Source organism: Lipotes vexillifer, unplaced genomic scaffold (assembly GCF_000442215.2).
Source record: "Lipotes vexillifer unplaced genomic scaffold, Lipotes_vexillifer_v1.1 scaffold806, whole genome shotgun sequence".
Classification (NCBI taxonomy): Eukaryota; Metazoa; Chordata; class Mammalia; order Artiodactyla; family Lipotidae; genus Lipotes; species Lipotes vexillifer.
In genome coordinates, this window is record NW_006783439.1 from 693,053 (window position 1) to 699,822 (window position 6,770).

The 6,770-nt window shown below is 41.1% G+C and overlaps 1 pseudogene; it reads right to left on the minus strand.

Annotated features, from left to right (window-relative positions):
* Window positions 1-1,506: 1,506 nt before the first annotated feature.
* On the minus strand, window positions 1,507-6,306 carry LOC103083042 (nucleophosmin-like; annotated as a pseudogene).
* Window positions 6,307-6,770: the final 464 nt, after the last annotated feature.

The window sequence follows — 6,770 nt, forward strand, 5'->3', positions numbered from 1 at the left end:
GAAAAAAATAACCTGATTTCTTACTGGAGAAACTCACTACTATGTGTGATCTTGGTGGTGGGCAATTCCTGTTGACAACTACTCCTTTAGCTTACCTCCATGAAAGTCAACAGAGGCCAGATTCTTTCTCTACTTTGTTGGAGAGCCTGGGGACAAGCATATGACCTAAGCTTGACCTGGAGGACGCGGGTTCCTGGGACATTGGATCTGGAGCAAAAGAAGCCAAGATGAAGAGAAGTGTGAGGCGAGAACCTGAGCTGTGGCAGAGGCTGGGGCAGGCCCGTCTATTCATGCTGGTTACATTTTGGTGTCCCTTACGCAGTGCTTGCTGCATAGAGGATGCTCAGTGAATGTAAATGAATCATTGCATAGATAATAATACTGTCAGCAGATCCCATTTCTCCAAAACAAAAACACTGTCTAGAATCACAGACTTGTCAAGCTGGAACAGAGCTTTGTTTTTCATTCTCATCTAATTCAAACCCTTCATTTTGCTGGTAAGTAAAGAGATACCCAGGAAGTCCAAGGGACATGGACAAAATTGCAACCCTACAACTGTTCCCCAGGTACAGGCAGAGCTGGGCTCTAAATATTCAGACTCCCAGTTCATTTTTCTTTCAGCTACTCTATCTCCAAGCCTTTAAAACTATACTTAGATATTGCCTATTTAACTAGCATACCCAGACATAAGCATATTTATAGCAGAATCATTGAAAATGGTGCCAGTGGAGGGCAGTCTTGATACCAGATGAGGTTCATAGAGGAGTGACTCAAGATATTAATTAATAGGACTTGAGCTGGTTATTAGTCTAGGTGGGTTATATTTAGCATGAGTTACAGGATCCCAAAGCATCTTCACTTTATTCATTTTCAGATCAGAGTGTGTTATAAGTTGACTTTCCTGAGTCACTTAGTGGGCCTCCTGAAACTGGCCAACACCTTGACTCTTTTGATGAGACCACTGGGTTTGTGAGTTCAGGATGAACTTCTAGAATCTAGAACACAAGTTTGGCAGTTTTCTAAAGACATATGTGCTGAATGCAGATTTGCTTCAGCAAATGTAGCCTGCATGAAAAAGGCTTTATAGTTGATTGTTGAACGAACAGCCTAGTGGTCAAATGTCCATATTTGTTACCAGGCAAATAGGATAGAAGCTTTAGAAATGTCCAAGACTGTATTTGCCCAAAAGTGTTGTCATCAGTCTTAAACAAATTGTATTGTGTTAAATCTCCATGAAGTTTGTAGCAGCTTCTTTTTGAGTTTGGTATTGATTAGGGAAGGTAAAATCAACTGTGAGAGAACAGGCCCTAGAATCTGCACACAGGTATCCTCAGTGTGAGCATCTGAGTTTGGGTCCTTCCAAATATAGACCCTGAGACAAGGAATTGGGTCCAAGTGGTTTATTTGGGAGATGGAATGAAGGAAAGGGGAGAGAGAGACAGGAAGGAAGGAAGAGCCAATAAAAGGTATGAACATGGGCAGATTACTGCTGCAGGCAACTGAGGTTCAATCCTGCTGGGGATCCTTTGAGAGATGGTGCAGATTACACCTCAAGTTCATCCCACCGCCTGGGAGGAAGATGCTGGAAGATGGAAGATGCCATAGCCACCATCTCTTGCGCTTCCTTGCTTGAGGGTTGCTCCTCAGGGGGTCAACTTTCTGGCATTCTGCCTGAAGGTGACCTCTGAGGTTGGTCAATCCTGGAGGTAGGGAACCAATGGCCCATGCTACACTAAGGAAATACTATTCCAGTGACTTGGAGAACATAGGATCTTTGTATAGCACTTTACAATTCTCCTTTTCTTTAAACATCACCATGACGACCACCACAAAATAGAACACTTAGGTTAGGAATAATTTAAAATTTCAGGGAACGTGGACTATACAGGAGATTTGCATTTCCATTCAATAAGAAAGCTTTACAGGAAAAATTCAATACTCTAAGTTGATTCTGGCTCTTTATAGTCCATATATGTGCTATTAGTATTGATTTCTCTCTCTCAACGTCTTGCAGAATTATAGTACAATATCAAAACCAGGAAATTGATATTGATGATATTGACACAATCCAGTTACCTTATTTGGATTTTACCAGTTTTACAGGCACTCATCTGTGTAGAGCTAGTCCTATGTAATTTTATCAGCTGTGGGTAGATTTGTGTGACCACCACCACACTGAAGGTACAAGATAGTTCCATTCCAAGTATGCCTTTATAGCCACAACAACGTCCTTTTCCTCCCCCTCCCCATAGGCAACCCTTAATTGATCTTGTCAGTGCTGGCAACCCTTAATCTGTTGTCCATCTCTATAATTTCGTCCTTTCGAGAATGTTGTATAAAAAGAATCATACAGACCTAGAATGGAAAAGAATATGAATCACTTTGCTGACACCTGAAACTAACACAATATTATAAATCAACTATAGTCCAATAAAAATTTTTTTAAAAAAGGAATCATACCGGCGTAACCTTTGAGATTTTTTCTCACTCAGTATATCTACCTTCAGATCCATCCAAGTTGTCATGTGCATCAATAGTTTGTTCTTTTTTATTGCAGAGTAGTATTTCATGGTTTGGATATTTCACAGTCTCTAGCCATTTACCTGTTGAAGTTGGTTCTCGTTTTGGGACACTGTGGACAAAGCTGCTCTGACCTTTCGTGTACAGGTTTTGTGTGAACATCAGTTTCCATTTCTCTGGCATAAGTGCCCAAGAGCGCACTAGTCAGGCCATGTTAAGCGCAGGTTTAGTTTTGTGAGAAACTGCCTCACCCTTTTGCAGAGTGGCTGTGCCATTGCACATTCCCACCAGTGATGTACAGATGAGATGAGTGGTCCACACCCTCTCCAGTAGGCAGAGTTAGTATTGATCTCTTTTGTCTTGGATCAGGGGGTCAGGAGAGTCTTACTTTGGTTTGAGAACAGTGTTGTGTTTGCAAACTTTACAGGAAATTAGGCCAGTTCTTGGGCCACCTAGGTGATATCTCTTATCATTCTTGCTCTTCTGTTTTCTGACTGCCTCTCTTTTTACTTTGAAATAACAACATATGTGATAAGTTGTAATAAATCAAAGCATTTCCAATGACTAACTTCCTTCAAGTTAAAAAAAACAATGGACCCATCCCCAGTCTCCAGAGGTAAATAAGTGACTCCCATGTAGCCTGAATCAATGCGGGATGGATGGAACAGGAGAGAAAAATGAAGGACGGAGAGAACAGAGGAAAAGGACCATCTATTTTCATAGGACATAATGAATATGGAATTGTTGAGAAATAGGCTGAATATCTTCGGTATACACAGCAACAAAGAGAAATATATTTGTAGTGATACTGGGCTGTGAGCTACTTTAAGGGGGATTGGCTGATTATAGAGAGTTAAAGGATTTGTTACAATAACGCAATTTGGGTTAAAAAGGACACGAAAGCCCATCAGTTTAGATTCACCTTAGAAATGATGCCATAGTTTTAGAAATGATGTAACTGATGCATGAAGCAATTAAACTGCTTTTCCGGAGTCACACAGGGAGCTGACTGCAGACAGGGGCCAGAGCCCTACAAGGCATGGGGTTGCAGTATGCTTCCTGTACAACAGTGTGAGGTGATGCATTTTTTCTTTTTAACATCTTTTTGGAGTACAATTGCTTTACAATGTTGTGTTAGTTTCTGCTGTACAACAAACTAAATCAGCTATATGTATACATATATCCCCATATCCCCTCCGTCTTGTGTCTCCCTCCCACCCTCCCTATCCCACCCCTCTAGGTGGTCGCAAAAGCACCGAGCTGATCTCCCTGTGCTATGCAGCTGCTTCCCATTAGCTATCTATCATACATTTGGTAGTGTATATATGTCAGTGCTATCTTGACCTGTGTCAGGTATTTTCATACCCTACCAGGACATGCCCTGCTTTCCTGGGCACACCACTGCTCTGGGTTGGAAGCTTCTAAGTTGTTCTATTTTGCTTTACAAACCTATCAGACTCTAGAGAATGGGAACAGAACAATGGAGTGACATTGACAAAGATCCCCTTGTTCTCAGAGATGTCTGAAGGCTCAGAAGTAAAAAGAAGGGCTGGCCGTTTAAAAAAAACAGATTAGCTAGAGCAGGTTTTTAAAATAGAAAGACTTAAAGTGATTCATTGTTAATTGAATATTGAGTAAGGAAGAGGTAGGGAGTTAATTGAATGAGTGAGCTTGGAGTTTTGGATAATTTTTTCATGATGTGAAGGAAATTATTACAGAGTTGGATGCAGATCAGGGCAGAGAGAGAGAGGTACCATGATCTTTGGAAGCAGTAAATGAAAGCCATTTAATTTGGTGGGAGACACAAGCTTGTTGGACTGTTGATTTTTCCTTTAAGCTCGTAAAATTCTGCTTAAAAAAACTTTTTTTTTTGTTATAAAAAGTTACATGCTATTTGAAAAAAATGTAGAAACTATGAAAAAGCAAAAAGAACAAAATAAGTATCATTCGTGATCTCATTATAGATACACACAATTGACATTTTAGTTATACCCTCTTAGTTTTTTTCGATGAATATGTATCGTTTATGTGTTTATGCATGTACTAAATGCTTTTAAAAAATGGATCATATTGTTTAGTAACCTACCTTAAAACTTAACAGTCCATAAACACCTTTCCAATGTAATTTTAAACCACTGCCCAGTACTCTATTGTATAGGTGTTCTTTGGTTGATATTCCCAACATTATATCCCTCTTACAACAACCCTGTGACGGGTGTTATAGCCTCATTTTTGTATTTATCCACAATTATTTCCTTAGGTTAAGTTTGGAATTCCAATGTAAAATGAAATGTAAATTTTAGGACTTTCAATTCCTAGTGCAGAATTATGAACCTGGAAAAAATTGTATCAATTGCCATTCCCAGCCACAGTTTATAGGGTTCCCCACATTCTTCTCCAAAATGGGTTCCATTATTTCTTTTTAAATTGCCAATTTGATACATGAAAAATTATATATATTTACTCTTTTTATCTCTTTGATTACTAAGGACATTATACTTAAAAAAATCCAAATATTTGGGTTCTGTGTTTGTAAATTATCTGAACATGTCCTTTGACTATTATCTTTTCTATTGGGGTGCTCATCTTTTTCTCATTAATTTTTTTAAACTTTCAATTAGATTAAAACTTCAATTTTTTTGAAAAAATAAATTATTTATTTATGTTTATTTTTTGCTGTGTTGGGTCTTCGTTTCTGTGTGAGGGCTTTCTCTAGTTGAGGCGAGTGGGGGCCCCTCTTCATTGCGGTGTGCGGGCCTGTCACTGTCGTGGCCTCTCGTTGTGGAGCACAGGCTCCAGACGCGCAGGCTCAGTAGTTGTGGCGCACGGGCCCAGTTGCTCTGCGGCATGTGGGATCTTCCCGAAACGGGGCACGACCCCGCGTCTCCTGCATCGGCAGGCGGACTCTCAAGCACTGCGCCACCAGGGAAGCCCTTGACCTTTTAATCTTTTTTTTTTTTTTTCCTTGCGTTATGCGGGCCTCTCACTGTTGTGGCCTCTGCCATTTGCGGAGGACAGACTCCGGACGCGCAGGCTCCGTGGCCATGGCTCACGGGCCCAGCCGCTCCGCGGCATGTGGGATCTTCCCGAAACGGGGCACGACCCCGCGTCTCCTGCATCGGCAGGCGGACTCTCAAGCACTGCGCCACCAGGGAAGCCCTTGACCTTTTAATCTTGATGTTGATGTTTTTGAGTCTTTGTCATTCTGGTTTGGTTTTTGTGCATTTTTGGCTGGAGTATCTCATATGGATTCCTTTACTGGAGATTTTTCTTCAGCTTCCTCATTATCTTCATCATCACCATCATCCAGTTCACAGCAAGTTTGACTTTTTTCTGTGGAAGCTTGCCACCACTTCCAAGGGCAGATCACTTTCCAGATATACTTAAGGAGTTTCAGTTCCTCTTCGTATTCTGACTCTGCGTCTTCCCTCACACCAACCAAGTGCTGTCCACTAATATGCATGGGCCCTGAACCACCCTTCAACTCTAAGCCACAGTTGGTGTTATTTCAAATCCCCCAAGGGAAACCATTGGGTATACAGATATTTTCAAATTTGCCAGTGTTCCTCGAGTAGGACTGCCTGCATAATTCATTGCTACTGTTTCAGTGATGTGCAATTCATCCTTTGTATCTGCCCTTAAACTGACTGTTCTTAAAGATAACTGGAGCTCATCTTCCATTATTATCCATTTTAAAATGACAGTTTTTGTCAGCCCTTGGTTTACAACTGAAAAGATAGTTCTGGGGCCTCAGGGGCTCATGTTCGTGTCCATCAAATTGTCCATGGGGTGGTGACTAGTACTTGGGTAAGAGAGAAAGTGGATGGAGATACACGACCACTCTTCTAGGGAACAGCTGTGCAGGAGGGAATCACATTAGGGTTTTTACTGATTTCTTTCTTTTCAGAAGTGGTGGCTGAGCACACATGCATTTATTCATCCATTTATCAAATACTGATGGAGCATTATTATGGGTTAAATTGTGTTCCCCAAAAGAGATGTTCATGTCTGAACCCCTGGTACCTGTGAATGTGACCAATTTAGAAATAAGGTCTTTGCAGGCACAATCAAGTTAAGATGAGGTCATTAGGATGAGCCATAGTCCACTATGAGCAGTGCCTGTATAAGAAGAGGAAAATTAGGACATGCATACAGACACAGAGGGAATATGGTCTACTGAAGACAGAGGCAGAGATTGGAGTTCTGCTCCCACAAGCCACAGAATGGCAGTGGCTACCAGAAAGTAGAAA